Genomic DNA, 20,266 nt, shown 5'->3' on the forward strand with positions numbered 1-20,266 from the left:
TTCTCATTCTTCTCTGTCATCCTCTCATCCATTCTTATAAGCCAGCATAATAATATTCTGTTAACATTCAGAGAGCACAATTTGTTTAGCTTTTCTGCAGTTCATAGGCAGCTTACTTTGCTTCTGGTCCTTTGATACCATCAAAAAATGCTGCTGTGAATCTTTTGGTAAAGATAGGTAGGACCTTTCTTTGTGTATCTAACCTCCTTAGCATATGTGCTTAGCAGTAGGATTTCTGAGTCAAAGAATATAAACCTTTTTGTCCCCCCTACTTTTGTTAACCACAAAATCAATAGATTTCCATGACAAAACTAGGTCCCATTACTGGATTCCCCCTTTCTGACAACAGTATCACTGGTTACCTATTGTAGCCTTACAGTGAAATCTTGATTGGTCTCTTAATTTTCCTAGTCCCCAAACCACGCAGGCACAGGTGCCTTTTCATAAGTAACACGAAGTCCATGGATAAGCACCTGCATTGTGCCGTGGAGGAAGAAGCCGTGGGTTGGACTTTGGGGCAGGCACCCACACCTTTCAGGTGTAGGCAAGAAGTCTGTTGCTCCGGGGATTGGCAGAAACTACTGTAACAATTCAAGTGGAGACCTGCCCCTGAAACAGGGGCGGGCTGGTGGTGAGGAGTGTGGGAGTCATTAGCCTGTCTCCGTCCTGTGATCTAAACAGTCTGGTTTTCTCACTGTGTGGCCTCCAGCATTCCCCCCACAGGATCTGAGCTGTGCCCAGTGCATAGCTTCGGAGCAGAGCAGCTTGCCTCCCCACCGAGGGCATGCCTCCTCCGCCTGCCCGCCTTCCCCCTTTTTTCCTGTTTGTCCTGAGCAGTTATCACTTTGTTGCTTTTCACCTCACCAAGGCCTTTGTGACCAAGTTTAGTGGCTCCCCGTTTAGAAGTAAACAAATGAACTATAAAGTTCCCCTACATACCTGAGCAAAGTGAAGATGTGAAAGTGTATAGAGAACATAAGGTGGGGGGGAGGGTGTGGTGTGTGTGTGTGTGTGTGTGTGTGTGTGTGTGTGTGTGTGAGATATCAGGATGTATTAGGTTGTTTTGGTTTTTTTTCCTTAAACCTGAACCTGGATAAGCCTAGCTTTACTGTCAGGAGGCAGGGTGAAGGTCATCTGGCTACAGAGAAGGGCATGTCATCATTTTATAGGGATGGCTCAGTAGAGAGAAGAGGAAGTAATAAGACAACTTCAATATTTCTCTCTAGCCTTGTGATTATTAGCATTAGTGCCACTTACCAATCAAGCAGCAGGCATTTATCAAACACCTCATGACAGGTACCCTGCTGGGTGCTGGACATACAAAGACAAAAAACGAAACCCTGTCACTTTATTATTTACAAGAGAGGTTGCTGGATTGAGAGCTAGCCACGGAGTCAGGAAAACCAAGGTGCGTGGCTGGCTTTTGACACATCCTGTCATTGTGATCTGATGCAAGTCACATCGCTTTTCAGTGGCTACAGTTAACTCTCCAAGACTCTAAGTTGTGGAATTCTTGTAAAGAATAGGGATTGTTTCAACATTCTTTGTATTTGTATCCCCAGTGCATGGGACATAGTAGGGACTTCCCAACAAAGCCCTTGTTGACCAATAGGGGTTTCCCTACAGTAACTTTAATCATAGGTCTGGATAAAAAAAAGGCATTTTGCAAAGCAATTTTCTCACAAAAATACAATGAGGTAGGGAGTACAAGTTATCAGTATTTTGCAGACGGGGAGGCAGAGTCAGGGAGGGTAGGTACCTTTCCCAGGATCATACAGGCTGAGCAGGGACTTGAACCCAGGTATGGTTTCTTGGACTCTTGACAGTTTCTCACAGCTTCTTTAGAAGGTATTGACTTTGTTTATGTGAGACTTTTACTATGTGTGAGTAGCTTAATAAACCCATATGTAAGTGGTGACCCCACATGACATCAGAATTCTTATTCATTACTAATCACTCTGAAAACTAGCAGTTTGTTATCCAAACAGCTCAATTATACAAAGGGATATTGGGTTTTTTTAAAATGAGTATACTTGAATAGAAAATTTGCTAAGTTCCAGGGATAAATTGCTTCACCTGCCTACTCACCACTGCTAAGAGGCAGTTGCCTCTGCATGGCTCTTCTCTACGTGAACAGCTTACTTTGGGTATCTGGGATGGGTGACTTGGAGTCTGTAGATAGACTGAGGCTCAGATGGATTCAGTGAGTGAATCGCACAGACTCACATAGCTAGTTAATAATAGACCTGTAGCTAGTTCCCACCTATCTCTACTCTTCAGCCCCTGTAGAAAACATCCACATCTTAATACCTGTTTGCTGAATGAATATTATGAATGGATTCCATCACCAAGCAAAATCAGTGCCAAATCTGCTGTCTTCCTCTTCCTAAATTTTTTGTGGGAAATGACTTTTGGAAAGACTAGGCCTGTTGTCCTTAGTTCTTTAAAGTGGTCTCAAACCAGGGTTCTCTTTGGTATATATAGCAGGACATTTAAATCTGAACTGGTCAAATATCTTTGAGAAGTGTGGTTGCCTACCCTGTCCTGCCAACATGGGGAGCTTTTTTTTTTTTCCCATGGGGCTCGAATGGCTTCTAGTCTGAAGAGAAAGAAATGTTCCTTTCTTCTACTTCGCCCATCCTACTTTCCTCCCCTTTGCCTTTTTTCTTCTAGATGAAGAAAGCTCTGGAACTCCCTCTCTTTTATCTCTGGGCAACAACAACACAAAAATGTGCTTCATGAGTTTGCTATTTAACATTCTCCACCCACAGGGTTTGGTACTGTCTCTGTTCCCTGTCAGACTTAAAACCTTCTGTAGGATGACGACCGGTGTGATTGGTTCATGGGTTACTGGTTCTTTTCACAGAAGCTTCTTGTACTCTGCCCCCTCCTCTCCAACATCAGTGCCTTTTCCCACCCTCACATATCTCTTCTGAGGCCTTTAGATGCCTCCTGTCTACAGGCAGCATGGAGTCCATACTTCATTGTTTCCATTTGGGTTGTTGGTTGCTCCCTCCCTGGAACAGTGAACATTTAAAAAGTGCTTCGAGAAGATTGCAAAGTGCTTTGTACACATTATATTGTTTGGTCATCACAACAACCTCGTGAGGTAGGTGTTGTTATAATCTTTAGTTTACAAATGAGGAAACTGAGGCTGAGAGGGTCACACAGCAACTGAGTGTTCTGGGTGAATTTAAACTCAGTTTTTCTTGACTTTAAGTACGATGTTATTTCTGCTACACCAAACTGCCTCTAATATGGTTAAAGAGGCTAAAAGAAAGTAAGTCTTTCCCATCATTGTGGCCTGTAAAGCACCCCATTTCCCTTTGGGAAGAAGAGCTGCTGGTGCCATGATGGGTAGAAGTTCCTCTTGGAAAGGAAAGAAACAGAAAGATGTGTTTTTCCTAGGGGTGGTTTATTTATGCAACAGGTGATGGGAATGCAGACTGATCAGGAAACAGAGGGCTGGACTAGCAGTTAAGGTTCCTTTTGTTCTTGTGATTCTAGACATACCAACCAATTAATTGGTCAACTAATACTTGAATGTGTCATGTGTAAGGTTCTGTGCTTGGACTCTCTTGGGGTTAAAAATCTAACTGAAGGAAACAAGGCATAAACACATGAAAAGTTAAATAGCAACACAAGGGTTAAATTACAAGATAACAATACATGAAGTCCCTGGGGCACAGTCTGCATCATAAGGCAGTGCATGATTAATTGCCACTGAGTGGTATGGACAAGGGATGCCATGAGTTCAGAAGTAGGAGAGACGACTGTGACCTGTAGTGCTCTAGGGAATCCTAGGAAATCCTTTACAAAGAGGAGGGGCTTGAGATGATTCTTGAAGGATGCATAGGGTTTGAATTTAATTAATTAATTAATTTAAAAATAATTTTTATTTATATATAATATATTTTTATTAATATATATTTATATATAATATAATAATAAATTATATTTATTAATTAATATAAAAGGAGAGTGGATATTAGAGGGAGTACATGATAGGAAATTAAAGACGCTAGTTTGGTTAAATTTGAAATAAAGAAATAGTGCTGTAAGCCTGTGGTGTCAAACTGAGCAGAGATGGGGGCCACTAATCTGTCCGTGAGGATCCCTACAGACTGCATATTGACTTAGTTTTAAAATGTAATGTTATCTGTGTTTTGTTGTATTTTTATTTATTTTCAAAAATATTTCCCAATTATATTTTAACCTGATTTGGGCTGTACTCAGGACTGTTGTGAACTGCCACTGGAGATTTTTGAGTGGGAGGATGGTATGACAGAAATCAGTGGTTTGGAATATTAACCTGAGGACAATATACCAGTTAAATTGGAGCCAAACTGGGAACTAGACTTAGACCTCCAGCAGTCCCAGTCTTCTCAAAGACTAAATAATAAGAGTCCCCAGGTATTAAAATAGAAGGTTCTGAAATGGATAGGGAGTAGCATGAAATTTTAGAAATAGATTGTACCTTGCAGATTACCTAATCCTACCCCCTGTTTTTTTTTAATGTGTGTATGTATGCATATTGTTGTGTGTGTGTGTGTGTGTGTGTGTGTGTGTGTGTGTGTGTGAACATGATGAAGGAACTGAAGCATTGGACAAGTGTGGCTTGACAGTGGAAGAACCAGAAGTAGAATTCTTGACTTTCCATCTTCTGTCAGTTAGACAGGATAGTATTTTATTATCTTCATTTTACAGAGGAGCCACAGAGAATTTAAGGGACTTGCCCAGAGTAGCATTGCGAGGTAATGGCAGAGCTAACTTCTAGCCCAGTGCATCTCCTCTACACCATCACTGAGGGCATTGCAGCAACTATAGCATAAAAAAATTGGGCAGATTTCCTGCTTCCACCATTAACTTGGCTAAGAAGGGACATAGCTGAGATTCCCATCTTTTCACATGTGAACCCAGTCAAGTCCTAGAAAACAACCAGAACAGGAAATGATAATAGTCGCTGACATTTATATGGTGCTAATTTAAAGTTTACAAAAGCATCTGACATACTTTTTAGAGGTTGTGGTACAATGGAAAGAATATGAGATTTGGAGTCAGAACCTAGGTTGAAATCTTGGCTCTGTTATTTCTACTACCTTTGTGATCTTTGACAAGTCACTTAATCTTGCTTGGCCTCAGTTCCCTAATTTCTAAAATGAGGACTAGATGACTTTGAAGAACTCTCTCATCCTATAAACCTCACAAGTAAGGTAAGTACTAAATGTATTATTGGTCTCATTTTACAGATGAGGAAACTGAGGCTCATAGAGTTTAAATGATCTCAGGACCACATCTGGTAAGAGCCAGAGGTGGAATTCAAACCCAGGTCTCTCCTGACTACAATGTCAGAACCCTTTTCACTGCACCTTACTTGGAACAAATAGATAATCTTCAAGGCATAAGGCAATGATCAAGGTTATAACCCAGAATAAATCGATCAACAAATATTTATTAAGCATTTACTAAGTGCCAGGCACTGTGCTAAACACTGAGGATACAAAGAAAAAACAAAAACAGAAGCTCCTGCCGAAAGGTGGGGGTGGTGGTTGTTTGGGGTTTTCTTGGCAAAGATACTGGAATGGCTTGCCATTTCCTTCTCTACTTCATTTTACAGGTGAGGAAGGGAGGCAAATAGGGTTAAATGTTTTGCCCATGGTCACGCAGCTAGTAAGTGTCTGAAGCCAGATTTGAATTCAGGAAGAGGAGTCTTCCTGACTCCAGGCCTGGCATGCTATCCACTGTGCCACCTAGATGCCCAGAAGATGCTTACATTTTAATGGGCGTGGCAACATGGACATGTACATAAAGGGATGTACACTGGATACACAGAGTGGATGAAAGGTAACATTTTAGTAGAAAACAATAGCAGATGGGGCAGAGGAGACAGAGAAAAGAGGCTTCCTGAAGCAGCTAGCATTTGAGTCGAATGTTGAAGGAAGACAAATTTGAAGAGAGAGAGCATGAGAGTTTACCAGGCATTGGGAACCACCTGCACCAAGGCACTGAGATGGAACACCGTATATAAACAACAGCAAATAGGCCAATATAACTGGACCATAAAGTATGTGCAAACAGGTAGTATATAAGGAGAACTAGAAAGACATGAAGGGGCCAGATTGTGAAGAGCTTTAAATGCCAAGCAGAAGCATTTATAGTGAAGAGGTCATTGGAGTTGATTGAGTAGGAGGGGGTGACAGGCTCAGATTCACACTTTGAGGAGAATAATTTTGAATGGAATGGGGAGAGACTTGAGGCAAGCAGATCAATGAGGAGGGTAGTAGTATAGAAGAGAGTGGGAAGTGTTAAAACCCGTTTTGGGTGGTGGCTAGTTGAGTTGGAGAGAAGAAAGCTTAGACAAGAGGTGCGGTGGAGGAGTAACAAATCATGGTGTTAGGCAGGGGTGAGGTGGATAATCAGATGAGGGACTGGAACAGTTGATGAAGAGTAGAAAAGGAAACAATCTAAAATTAGAATCATAATTCAGCATAAGGGTCAAATAAAGAAATATAGAAATACAGAATATTAATTTTAGAAGGAACTTTAGATAATACCTAGGCTAATCTTTTTAAAAACTTTTTGAGGCAGTTAGAGTTAAGTGACTTGCCCAGGGTCACACACTTAGTGTCTGAGGTCAATTTTGAACTCAGGTCCTCCTGCCTCCAGAACTGGTGCTCTATGCACTGTACTACCTAGCTGCCCATAATCCTTTAATTTTACAGAGAAACTGAGACTTGGAGAGGTTGTCACTTGACCAAGGATAATAATATGTCAGAATAGTAACAACAATAATAATTAATGACAATAAAGCAAATTGATGTAGCACTAAGATTTGTAAAGTGCTTTACATGTATGTCTTATTAATTCTCAAAGTAGTCCTGAATGGTATCAAGGATACATGGAAAGCTTTGGCAAGCAGCTTTAGAATCCCTGATGTTTCTCAGGCTTTCTGGTTCCCTTTCTATCAAATAAGCCTGCGATTTATTCCATTGGCCTCATTAGACCAGGGCCTGCATCCCATAGCCAAACCCCACTAGTTAGACCTTGGCTACATGGGAGCCACCTGGGCCAAGAACAGGGAACAAAGATGGGGTGGGATGACTATGGAATACACATCCAACACCTTGGTTCCATTCCCTGTCCCTTTCTTCTCACCTCCATCCTCTAAGCCCGAGTCATATACACCCCCGATCTGTGCTTAGTGCCTCCCATAGTTTTGCTGAACAAAAGGACTTGGGTCAGATATTCATAAGGGATTGGATCAAGAGTATTCTGATCTCAGGAAGGGTTGGGGTCTTTTTTTGGGGGGGAGGGGAGGGGTGTATGGCTGGCTTGTTAACAAGTAGGGAATGATTGATTCATGTATTCTTTTATCTTGCTAAAATGGTCCTAGGAGAGAAACATTCAAGGACCCTTGCTTCGTGTGTCTTTATAGTGAGCTCTGCACCTGGCAAGTTTTCCTGAAAATATAACTGCTGGTGATGAGATGATGCCTAGCAGCTACCTGGATTCTCTTTGGAAGGAAAATGCATTGTGCAACTAAGGAAACTTCATGAAGCTAACATGTAGAATAATATCTCATCTGTTTGGCATTAGGGGGGAAGTGAGGTTTCTACATGAGGTGGATTTTCCAGATAACTAATCTTAATTGCCAAAACTTTTTACATTTTTATCTCTTTAGTTTGAAAAAAGTTTTTATTTTAGAAAGATAGGAATCTTTCTATTCTCATAAATAAGTTGTTCTCCATATAATTTAACCCAGAGGTTCTTAACCTTTTTTATACAGGCCCCTTTGTCAGCCCCAGGAAGTCTGTGGGCCCTTTCTCAGAACAGTATTTTTGATGCACAAAATAAAATCTATAAAATTACATGGGAAAACCAACTACTGTACATTGAGATACCAATTTTTTTTTTTAAGTTCACCAATTCTAGGTCAAGAATCTAGATCCAGAAACTTGGTTTATCCCTTCTTTGATAATTCAGGGTCATTCTGAACATTAGTTATTTGTCCTGGGCAATGATAACCTTGGTGCTTTCAGGACCTGTTTGCCCCTGATGTAAACAGCCCCAGACTGCTATGCCTTTTGAGTTTTCAAGTCAGCCTATCAACCTCTCATCTATCACTTCTGAATGCTGCTATTTTACAGGCTCTGCTCTCTTCCTCTGCCTCTGCCTCTGGCCCTCCCAGGTTGCAAGCTCCTCATTTGCTGTGGACTGAGTGCAGATAGGCAAATTTACTAGAATTGTGGACACAGCAGAATGAGTGAAGGATCTTAGAACTTTATTATGAAGAAAGCCCACGAGCTTTCTTTCATGGACTTTGCAGCGAGTGCATTGACTCCAAAGCTATTTTTTTCCTTGTTTCCTGTTTCTCGGCTCAGGTTCCCAAGATAAAGGATCTCTAGATGATTGAGGCTGTATCCTAATAGGTAAAAATGCAAAAACACCAATAAAAATTGGAGCTGATAGTAGATATTGTTGTGTATGTGGGGAGTGGGGGGAAGGAATAGAACTTTTTAGTTTATGTTAGAAATAGGAGAAAGCGTAACTAGAGTATGAGAGCAGCTGACAACTATCCTCCTTACCTATGTGACTTCATAGCTGGGTTGTGTACATCATCAATCACTGATTCTTTTGGCTCAGATGATATGGAGGAAGATGGCTTCCAAGCTTAGGGCTCTATGGAAGGCCATATGGAGTGGTGGGTAGGGCTTGCTCTCAGGGGCTTTTCCTATATTCTTCAATGATGTGGGTGGCAGTGAAATGACTTTAGGTAGTGTCTGCAAATCTCCTGGGGAGGTGGCTCTCCTGTGCATTAGATATTGTCAGAAAAACATGCCAATATCCAGTTTTTCCCTTAGTACTTTTCTGCTATCCCATCTTTTTGCTGATTGTGTTATTGAGCTTCTGTTCCTTTTTTTGTTGTTGTTGTTGCTTTTTGGAGGGCAATTGGGGTTAAGTGACTTGCCCAAAGTCACACAGCTAATAAGTGTGTCAAGTGTCTGAGGACGGATTTGAACTCAGGTCCTTCTGACCCCAGGGCCGGTTCTCTATTCACTGCGCCACCTAGCCACTTCTGCTTCTGTTCCTTCTTGAGGAGCTTTTTACTCTCAAATATTTGTAATGCTGCTACTTCCTTCTGTTTCTCTGCTGAATTTCTCCAAGGAGCATTACCAGCTTTGATTTCATTTTTGGTGTCTTTAGAACAGTGATTCTCAGCCTTAGTTTTGTGACACTCATGGCATCTCCATTTGTCGCAAAAGGTATAGTGAAATTCTGCAAAGATTTTTCAACACAAAATTAGTTTTATTTGAATTAAAAACAAAAATTTTGGGGAAGAGAGGGTAGCTGTGCATAATTAAATAATGGCAGAATATCAATACTCTAGGACACTTGGGCAATATAACAATAATGGTTATATTTTCCTTTTGGCTGGTTATTTGACCAAGTTCTATGCAAGTTCATACTCCTCCCCATCCCTCCCTCCTTTTATCTTTCATTCCTTACCCTGATTCTTGGTTAGTTTAGAGGATCTGACATCTTTCCCCAGGTAAGCATAACAAAGACTGAATTCTCTATTTTCCTTCCTCGAACTCCACCTATTCATTTTTTTGGTTCCCTCTTGGCAGATTTCACTGGCCAGTCAAATTAGTCAAAAGGGCAAGGAGACATTTTGTCTAGAGGGAACAAATTTCAGATATGACAGTGAAAGAGGAAGAGTGAGCCCTCTCAAGACTGAATCTTGATCATAGCTGTCATTCTGATGAGTGCCCACTCAGACCCCTGTCCCTTCTAGAGCCCTGGATTGAAAGTCAGAGGACTAGATTCAAGCTCAGATTCCAACACTTATTAATTGTGGAACCTTAGACAAATTATTTTACCTTTTTGGAGCTCAGCATTCTTATTTGTAAAATCAGGGGGTTAGGCTAGATGACATCTGAGCTTCCTGCTGATGGTACCCCTGGTACTGCAGTTAACTTTTGATTGTCTTTAAAGTTATGAAGAGGGAAAAAAGAGGGTTGATGTAGCAAGTATAAGTTAAACCAGACAAGGGATGGTCTCGGCTAGAGAGAGATAGACCAATCAGCTATAAAATTCACCTACAAAGTGAAAATATAAGGCCTGTGGCTTAGGAAACGTCACTCTTGCTGAGTAATACAAGATGGGAGACAGAAAGAGCAGAAGAAAAAGGAGGAAGAAAAGCTAGGGGGTATTTTGTTAGTCTGCAGTCAGAAAAGACAAGTAGTCCACATCTCTGACTGACTTTTGAGCTAAATGATTATTGACTGGCTACCTTACCTTTTTTTTTTTTTCCGGCCATTGATGAAAGGTAATCTAAGATACTCTGAGATGTTTTTCAAAGAGCACATTTCTTCTAAGGCACATTTTCAATTCAGAACAACAAACACTGACTTAAGTACCTACAATGTCCAAGACAACTGTGCTGGGCTCTAAGGGGTACAAAGATTAAAAAATGAAAGTCTTTGCCCTCAAGGACCTTCCATTCTACTGAAGCATATTTCAGCCTTGCAAGAATACCAAGAGGTATTTTCTGCACATTTTCTGTCAGATTCTAGAATGCCTTTCTACCCTCAGTCAGAAGGAAGGACACCAATTCTGGTGTTAGCATCTGGTGGAGAGAGAAAACTTCCCAGCCATGGTCCGGCAAGTGTAAAGGTTCAACCTGAGGACTGAGTCTTGATCATAGCTCTTCTGATAGGTGCCCACTCAGACCCCTGCCCCTTCTAGAACTTTTGTAACCATCAGATTCATTTCATTTCCCAATTTCAGAAGAACGCTTAATAATGTCTTTTTGATTGGTGAACCCAAGAAACAGAGTTTGGACATCAGAACAGTAGAAATTCATAATGTGAAGCTACAAAATACCCTTCAAATTATTTGACTACTTCTTCCCCAGCACACCAAATTGGTGCTGGGATCGTTAAAGATCTGAAAAAAAACACCAGGAACAGGGGTAGAGTCAGGGTGAGTATATCAGCTCTGAAACAAGGCAGAATGACTACCTAGATAATGGCTGAGATGGGAAGAAAAGTCTACCCGGTTTTCATTTGGAAGCTGCCATTAAATTTAAAGCAGGGATCCCAGTGTGAACTTACCATGTATCTGTAGTGCTCTTGTGCTGAAGCATTTTAAAGAATCAGCTTGGGTGTTTTGTTTCTCTAGCCTAACTGAATTTATTTTCTGCAGTTTTAGGAATTAACTCCCTTTTCTAACCCTCTTCTCTCTTACGTTCCCTCTCTCTCTTTCTCTCCCTCTCATTCTCTCTTTCTAAAAAAGAGGAGAATGAAAAAAGAAGAAAGGATTTGCATTGTAGTTGTGATTGGCACATTCTGTGAATGAGAGGTCATTTTGTGGGGCTGTCTCTTTTCAAGCATTTTTTTTTTCATTCACACTGTATTCAAGCAGGAAACATTCTTTCTTTTCAAAGCTTCTCTGTCCGTCTCTTTTTCTCCAATCCACCCTCCCCTCCCTTTTATTTTTCCTTCCCTTTTCTTTACTTTTGCTGTTCTGGCTTTCACCACCCCCTTGGGGCTCGCTCTCCTTCTCTCTCTTGCTCATTCTTTTCTTTCCTCCTTACTCTATTCAGTTCCTTTTTTTCTTTTTTCTTTTCCCTTTTTGAATAGCTCCTCTATTTTCAGAGAAGAGGGAGTGTAGAGTAGAGAAGTCATTTCATTTCAGGGAAGAAGAATTTGAAAATTCTTATTTTTCTCTTTGTTTCATTTATCTGCAAAAATCATTATGCAGCAAAGATTTTTTTTTCTTTTTTGAGAGAAGTTGTTTAGAAAGGAAGTCAGCCAAACAACAGGTGCCTGGTGTCTGGCTGGCTTCATGTTTCAAATAAGATGTACAAAATCAGTCATCCCAGAATTGTTTACTAATAGACAAGACTCTTCAAACAGGACTCAGTTGGTGTTGGGAGTTTTCATCTCTAAATGAAAGTTGCTTGACTTTATGATTGAGTTCAAATATGAAGATATTTATCTGAAACAAATACTCAATTCTGCTTTCATTCTCTGTACAATACCTTATTTCAGTCTCCCTTAAGCAGGACAGGTTTAGTAAAAAGGCAGTGAGAAAATGAAGGGACTGGAAGCAAAAGAGGATATTTGACTGACATGGGTAATGAGGATGTCCTCTTGCAAATTCCACACATTGGAGAGCTTTCTGTAATGGTGTTTCTTGGCTGGGCCTACAACCCTGGGAAAATTGGCAATTATCTGATTTAATTCAAGCTGTATAGACAGCCAGAATGGATATTGCAGGCCAAATAAAATTCCCCTTTGAGGCCTGAATTGTCTAAATTAGTTGTCTTTATTTGTTAAAATAACCAGCTGATTGCTTATGCCTTAAAGATACACAACTAGTGTGACTTGGAGGTTTGGTATAGGTCAGAGAAAGGCAGCCAGACTTACAGCTAGAAGACCTGAGTTTGAATATAGACTCTGATCATAAATAAGTCAAATCTCTCTGAGCTTTAGCATCCTCATCTCTAAAATGGGGTTCATAATACCTCATTACTTGTATCATTAGGTTGTTGTGAAGGCTTATAAATCTTCAAGTGCCATATAAATGTGAGTTATCATTTTGGGGAAAGAAAGGCCACAGACATGTCAACTCAGGGCTGTACCTTTTTGAAAAGTGTAGTTTTCTCCCAGAGCAGGGTTTCCTAATCTGGGATCTGCCAATTTTTGTTGTTAATGCTTTTATAGCTGTATTTCAATAGAATTGATTTCCCTTGTAATCCTATGTGTTTTAAGTTAGGCATTTAAAATCTTCTAAGAAGGGATCTATCCAAAGGCTTATCCAAAGACTACCAGAGGGGTCTGTCATATACAAACAGGTACCCCAGCCCTGTTGGGAAGATGAAGGCAGAAGGTTATTATGTATTAGATTTCCTTATTTTTCTTTAAGCATCTAGTCAGTCTGGTGTTTGTAGGGGTCCCCAACCCTAGACCATGAAAACTGTTCACACCTGCAGCTAGGCCTTCTTACCATACCTCATACACAGCACCTCATCTCCCTGTGTCTTGGCACTGGCTGTGGCCCATATTTGGTATGTACTCCATGCTTACCTCTGCCTCTTGAGTATCTGTCCCTAGTTTTAGTTCAAATACCATCTTCTACATGAAGCCTTGCCTGGTTTCTCTAAATTCCAATGCCTTCACTCCCTTTACCCCCACCCCCACCCCTCTTATCTTTGGTTTATGTGGTAAAAGCTCTTTGAGGCCAGAAGCTGTTTTCCCTTCTGTCTTCAAGTACTCTGTCCCTACCACTGTACCTGGTGTGTAGTAGGTGCTTAAGAAATATCTATTGATTAATTGATTAAGTATGCTAAACCTGTACCACTAAGTTATATCTCACATGGACAGAGTCTGAGGAATAGTATACATCCTGGCCCTCATGGCATTGTTTACTTAATGAAATATTTGAGGCTTCCCTTGAAAATGAGTGGCTATGACGTAGAACAGTGAGAACTAGGAATCAGAAGACATAGGTTCAAGTCAAATTCTGCTGCTTACTAGCTAGAAGGCGACTTAAATTTCCTGAGTCTCAATTTTCTCATTTATAAAATAGGGATATGGGGTAGGTACGTGGCGCAGTGAATAGAGCACCAGTCCTGGAGTCAGGAGGACCTGAGTTCAAATCCAGCCTCAAATACTTAACACTTACTAGCAGTGGGACTTTGGGGAAGTCACTTAATCCCAATTGTCCTGCCCTCCCCCCTCCAAAAAGCAAAAAAAATAAAAATAAAATAGGGATAATAATACTTATACTACCCTCCTTATACAAGATGGTTCTTTTTTTAAAAAAATTAATTTATTTTGTTACATTATAAGTTCCAAACTGTCTTCCTTGCTCCCTCCCTACCCTGCAGTAAAGAAGGCCACTATCTGACACTGATTTATAAACATATGTAAAAACTATACTATGTGTACTTCTGTTGATCAGTTCTTTCTCTGGGGGTGGATAGCATCTTCCATCATAGGTCCTTGATTTGAGTAGTCATCATACTCAGAATAACTTGGTTGTTCACAAGTATTCTTTGAACAACGTTGATGTTACTGTATACAGTGTTCTCTGGGTTCTGCTCATTTCACTTTTCATTATTTCATGCAGGTCTTCCCATGTTTTTCTAAAATCAGTCAGCTCACCATTTCTTACAGCGATGTAGTATTCCATCACAATCATAGACCACAGCTTTCTTTAGCCGTTTCCCAGTTGATGGGCATCCCCTCAGTTTTCAGTTCTTTGCCACTACACAGAATTGTTCTGAAAATAAATTAAATATGTGTAAATTTCCCTCCAAACCTTACAGTGCTATATGAATGTAAACTAGCAGTATTTTTTTTAGCTATTTTCTTTGAAGGCAAGGGCTGACTTTGTTTCTGTTTATTATCCTTCTTCCCCTGGGGCATGGAGCCTAAGACCCTACACAGAGAAGGTGATACTCTCTTGTCTTTAGGTTTTTGGGAGACTGCTCTCTCCTTTTCCTACCTATCTGACTGCTCCATCTCTGTCTCTTTTCCTGGGTCCTCTTCCAAGATCACACCTTCTAACCTGCTCCAGGTTCCTCACCCTGTAACCATAGGTGTCCCTTGGGGTTCTGCCCTGGGACCTCTTCTCCTCTTTTTCTATACTGTTTCACTTGGTGATCTCATCAGCTCCCATGGATTTAATTACCTTTTCTGTGCTGATGATTCTCAAGTCTACCTATCTTGCTCCAAATTTTCTGCTGACCTCCAATCTCATCTCCAATTACCTTTCAGACATCTTGAATTAGATGTCCAATAGATATCTCAATATGTCCTTAACATAATTCATTATCTTTCCCCTTAAGCCCTCCCCTGCACCTATCTTCCCTGTTACTGTAGAGGGCAACACTGTCCTCCCAATGCCTCAGGCTGGAAATAGAGCAATCATCCTGGATTCCTCAGGCACTGTCACCTCCCTGCTTCAGGCCCTTATCACCTCTTGGGCCTAGATTATTGCAATAGTTACTGGTGGCTCTGCCTGCCTCAAGTCTCTCTCCACTCTAATCCATCCTCCATTCAGGCACCAAAGTAATTTTCCTCAAGCACAAGTCTGGTCGTATCAACCCCCTCCCCCCCCCAAAAAAACCCCAACAAAACAAAAAACAAACCTCCAGTGGTCCCCTTTGGCTTCCAGGATCAAATACAGAATGCTCTGTTTGGCATTCAGAGTCCCTCATAGCCCAGCCTCCTCCTCCTACATTTCCAGGCGTCTTACTTACTTCCCGACCCATATTCTTCAATCCAGTGACACTGGCCTCCTGGCTGTTTCATGAACAAAACACTCCATCTCAGAGCTCCCAAGTATTTTCTCTGGCTGTCCCTCATGCCTAGAATGCTCTCCTTCCTTGACTCCTACTACTGACCTTTCTGGTTTCCTTTAAGTCCCAATTATGTCCCATCTTCTAGAAGAAGACTTCTCCATCCCCTCTTAATTCTAGTGCCATCCCTCACAATTATTTCTTATGTATCCTGTACATAGTTTGCTTTGTATATATTTATTTGTCTAGTGTCTACTTTATTAGACTGTAAGCTCCTTGAGGGCAAGGGACTGTCTTTTGCCTCTTTTTGTATCCTCAGGACCTATCGGAGCCTGGCACATAATAGGCACTTGAATGTTAATTGATTGTTTGGTTAATACTTGTTAGAGTTAGCAGGAAAGACTAACCAGCAACATGTCATAGATCATAGCAGTATTTAGTATTCACTTTAGTTATGATAGTCAATCAAACATCAAAGAAAGCATAGAACTTTAGAATACAAAATTACCTTAGAGACCACTAGGGCCCAGACATTGAGATGGAGGGGACCTCAGTCAAGTCAACAAACATTTATTAAGCACCTACTGAGTAATAGGCATCTTATAAAGGCCTCGAGTAATTTAGTTCAGCCTCTCTCATTTTATAATTGAGTAAACTGGGACCCAGAGAGGTCCAGTAGTCTAAATGAGTTCTCAAGGTCACACGGGTAATAAATAGGGCTTCTAACTTCCAATCCAGCATTAGGGTTGGGGTTCTCTCCACAGGTCATTCAGTCAAACTTTCTACTTAATTCAGGAATCTCTTTCTATAGCATCCCTGATATATGTTTAACCTTGATTAATTATCTCTTAGAACAAGAACCTCACTATGTCTTATAAGGCAACATTATTAGCCAACAGTAATTTCTAGAAGGTTCTTTCTTAGACTGAGCCAAATTCCATCCCCCTCTGATTTCTATTCATTGGTTCCAATAATGCTTTCTGCAATCAATAACAAACATTTTTTAAACCAATGTTGCTTTCTGAAGCAACACAACAAACCTATTACTTATATTTCATGATAGCCCTTCAGATTTTGAAGATTCTATTCTGTCTCCCCTTAGCCTTCCCTTCTCCAGACTGATAAACATCTCCAATTCCTTGAAATGTTCCTCATATCACATGGTTTCCAACCCCTCATCATTTTTTTCACTCTTCTTTGAATATACTTTAGTTTTTCAGTGTTTCTTGAAATGTGTCACCAGTAACTATAATAATGACAGCTAATGACATTCTGTGTGAAATAGTGGATCAGAAGCTGCCTCTGGATTCAGAAAGCCTGGGGTTCACATTCTGCCTGCCCCTCACGCATACAGGAGGTATGACCCTGAGCCAGCCATGTAGCTATCACTACCCTAGGCAGCCCGAAGATTCTAAGTCTAGAGGTGCTGGTCTGCACTCGTAGGAGATCCTCACTGGTAACTCCTTACACCACTGGAATAGAGAGAGATAGAGATGGCACTTTGCAAAGTGCTTTACCTTATGTTATCTCATTCTAAATTCCCTTAAAATGCAAATGCCCCGAAATGGACCTACCTCCAAAAAAGCTCTTCCTGCCCATCCCCAAGGGTTCAGATAGTTAGATTTCTCTGTCCCTCTTAGCCCTTAGATAAAGACTTATCTTTTGGTTTTAATCTTTCCCTATTTTTTCTTCCTCAGCAGCTTTTCTGATTCTGTCCATTAAAACTGTTCATATGGACAGCTATTCTTACCATGTAAGAGAAAAATGAGAAATAGCCTGGTTTTAGTTGGGGGAAAGGGACAAGGTTTGGAATTACTTGCTCAAGAGTACCTTTTTGAGCTTGAGTATCTCATTTCACCTTTGGGAGCCTCAGTTTCTTCATCTGTAAGGTGAGGAAGTTTGAGCAGATGACCTTTAAAGTCCCTTCCAGCTCCAAACCTTTGATCCGGTGAGCACAATTAAGGCAAATCCCAAGTACACTCTCAAATCGCTCACTTCTTTGGCACAGTTTTAAAGCTCCAAACAGTCACCCCCTTTAGGTGTTTCCTGCTGTCACTCTCCTGTTATGAAGAGCACGGTCAGAAGATAATTCTGTGGCTTCTTGTAGCATTGTTTGGCTAGAAACAAAAAAATGGCTTGGAGCAAAAAAAATCAAACACTGGGTATGGTTCAGAATTGGGAGTTTGGACTTGTTCTTGGCCCAAAGTTGTAGAGAAGGTAGCATTTGCAGTAGCTGACTCAGGAACCAAGGGTAGAGAAGGAGTCAGTCCAGTGAAGCCAGGAAGGGCCTGATGGCCTGCATGAAAGTTAAATTGGAGGGGATGAGTAAAATGTAAGTTTGGATACAGTTTGATAGTTGTCCCCCAGGCCTAGAATGGTCTCTGTCCTCCACTTCAACTACTGACCTCCCTGGCTTTAAGTCCCAGCTGAAATCCCACTTTTTACAATAAGCTTTCCCCTATCCCTTTTAATTCCAATGCCTTCCCTCTGTTGATTATTTCCTATTTATCCTATATGTAGTTTGCTTTATATATCATTTGTTTACATGTCTCCCCCATTAGACTGTAAGCTCCTTGAGGGCAGGGACTGTCTTTTGCCTCTTTTTGTGTCCCTAGTACTTAGCACAGTGCCTGGCATATAGTAGGCACCTAATACATGTTTATTGACCCGATTGATTAAGATGACAGATAGGTTGAGGTTGTAGTCAGAAGTGAGAACACCACCAGTTTTCAGAAGTAGAACAGAGCCTAGTAAAATGATGGACTGAGGTTATGGCAGTGCTGGTGTGTAACTGATATTAAATAGAGACTTAGAAGGAAGCAAAAAAGACAGATGTCTAGAGAGTCATCAGTGTAAGTTTATTGTATATGGATATTGAGTCATTAAGGATGATGTCCAGAGACATGACAGAGAAGGAAAAATGTGATCAGTGTGCTAAAATTATCCTTGGAAGGTGGAAATGCATTTTGAAGGTGGTCAGCATTCATTCATTTAACAAATAACTATTGGGTGCCCACTATGTACAAGGCGAAAATGGTAATAGGGCTGGATGTCATGGACTTCTAATAATAAGTAGAAAAAAGCCTGGAATTTAATGAGATGGGTAGAAGGTTGAACCCTACCCCTCTCTTTCTGGATCAGGTCTGATCTTAAAAGTGCTACATAAATATGCTGATTATTATTGTTACTTATTCAAGCTGGTCTGGTGGTTTAGGTTCTGGTTTGGAATGAAAAAAGACATTTGTAGTAAATTACAAAAGTAAATTTACTTAACGATAGCATGGGAAAGATATTGGGCAAAGATACAGCAGTGATTCAGTCAGGTGTAGCTTTCTTCACCTTTATACAGAGATGCACCTGTCTCAAAAAAAAAGCCCCATGGAATCCATTAAGGCTGAGGAAGTACTGCTCTTCCTAAATTGAGTTTTTTATGCCATAGGCACCTGGGAAGCAACTCTATCACTTTAGGTCCGATTCCATTGGAGTAATCAAGTCTCAAGAATGATTTCGTTGCCTTTTTGGAGAAAAACTAACCTAGTCTATGATGCATGGTTGTACATGTTGCAAAACCAGTGTGCCCTACCTGAGTCTAGATGAACAAGGCAAACCCTTCTTGAGAAAACAATAGATGAAAAAAAATTATCTGGGCAGATCCAGGTTTCCATTAAGGAGAGGATAGAAAAAAATAAGTGATAAATGGGTCAAGAGCAAAAAGGAATTTTGTCCCAGTGGAATAGGGTTTTGACAAGCCACTGAGGGAAAATGTGGCAAATTGGTAATGTTCCAGGACAAAAGGGGTGAAGCTGTATCGGTGTATAATGATTCAAGTGGAAGATGTGGTGAGAGCTTTGGAGAGAGTGTGGAGAGCAAGGATGAGAGGGAAACACTGACTTGGGGTATAAATAATAAAATTCTTTTCTCACACAGACAACAGAAAAACCCATGTGAAGAAGTCACCAACCTTCATAAACTGTCTGTAGAAGTGGGAGGCATTATTGCTCATAATGGTTTTTTCATGGTAGCCCACTATGTGTGGAAACTTTTATGGGGGACAGATACATTTTTTTTTCCTGGAAACTCTCTGCATCTCAGATCTCCTGCAGTATCTTTCCTTGAGGTCTTTGTTCCTTATCTTATTTGTCCAAGAGCATACTCAGATGAGGATGATGGGATCATGGGGGAAGAAAAATACCAGATTTTAGTGTTATGGACTGTGTAGGTATTATATTGTGCCTTTAGATGTTGCTTTAGAAAACCTAAATTTAAGAGAGAATAATAAAGGAAATGAGCCTCCATTCATCTACTCTGATCTCCCCCCCCCAAAAAAAAGGCTGTAAAGGGCCCCAGAAGCCAGCAAGTCCAAAAAGCTTATACTTTTTGTGGGCAGCCTGAAAACTCAAAAGCTAGCCTAGCAAGATTTAGCCAGCTCAGCTTGTCAAGTTTTTCTGGTTTTCAAAAGGATATCTCCTTGTACCTCATTAATGTAATAGAACAACACCATAAGATCGAATTGTCCCTAGAGTTTAAAGAGCTGTCAGGCCCTGATTATTTCTTGAGCCACATATACCTTCCACAGGAGACTCAGAATCACAGAATCAAGATGTCAAAGTTGGAAGAGGCTTGTCCGAACTGATTCTTCAATGTCCTCTGCAGCATCCCCAGCCAAGAATTGACAGATGGAAAGTTTTGTGAGGGGGCTCTGAAATAGTTCCCTCCCACTGCTTCTTTGTCTCTGCCCTGCCTGACTTGGCATATCTCAAAAATGACAGTGTGACTTTCTTGGGCTTGGGAATTTCAGAATAGTGGTCCCATACAGGAACAACTGCATGCTCAAAATGAAGCCTGAAGTGATAATAATAGGAACATTCGATAAATTGGCTCCAAATTCCAAGATCAGAAAAAAAAAATGAACTCTGAATGTTCAAGAAACATTATGAATCCTATTGCTTGTCA

At 40.7% G+C, this 20,266-nt stretch overlaps 1 protein-coding gene across 4 annotated transcripts in view; it reads left to right on the forward strand.

Annotated features, from left to right (window-relative positions):
- The window catches only part of ZNF710 (zinc finger protein 710), an 84,973-nt gene that overhangs the window by 25,165 nt on the left and 39,542 nt on the right, over positions 1-20,266 (forward strand). Inside the window, exon 1 of one of the 4 annotated variants that reach the window (XM_069098621.1) lies at positions 734-3,109. The exons of the other annotated variants lie outside the window; for them this stretch is intronic. The gene's annotated coding sequence lies outside the window, so the exon portion shown is untranslated. Of the gene's footprint in view, positions 1-733; positions 3,110-20,266 lie in introns of those variants that run through there. 4 annotated transcript variants of the gene reach the window in all.

This window comes from Petaurus breviceps, unplaced genomic scaffold, assembly GCF_028583685.1.
Source record: "Petaurus breviceps papuanus isolate PSGF00001 unplaced genomic scaffold, PetGlider_PUasm1.0 37, whole genome shotgun sequence".
Classification (NCBI taxonomy): Eukaryota; Metazoa; Chordata; class Mammalia; order Diprotodontia; family Petauridae; genus Petaurus; species Petaurus breviceps.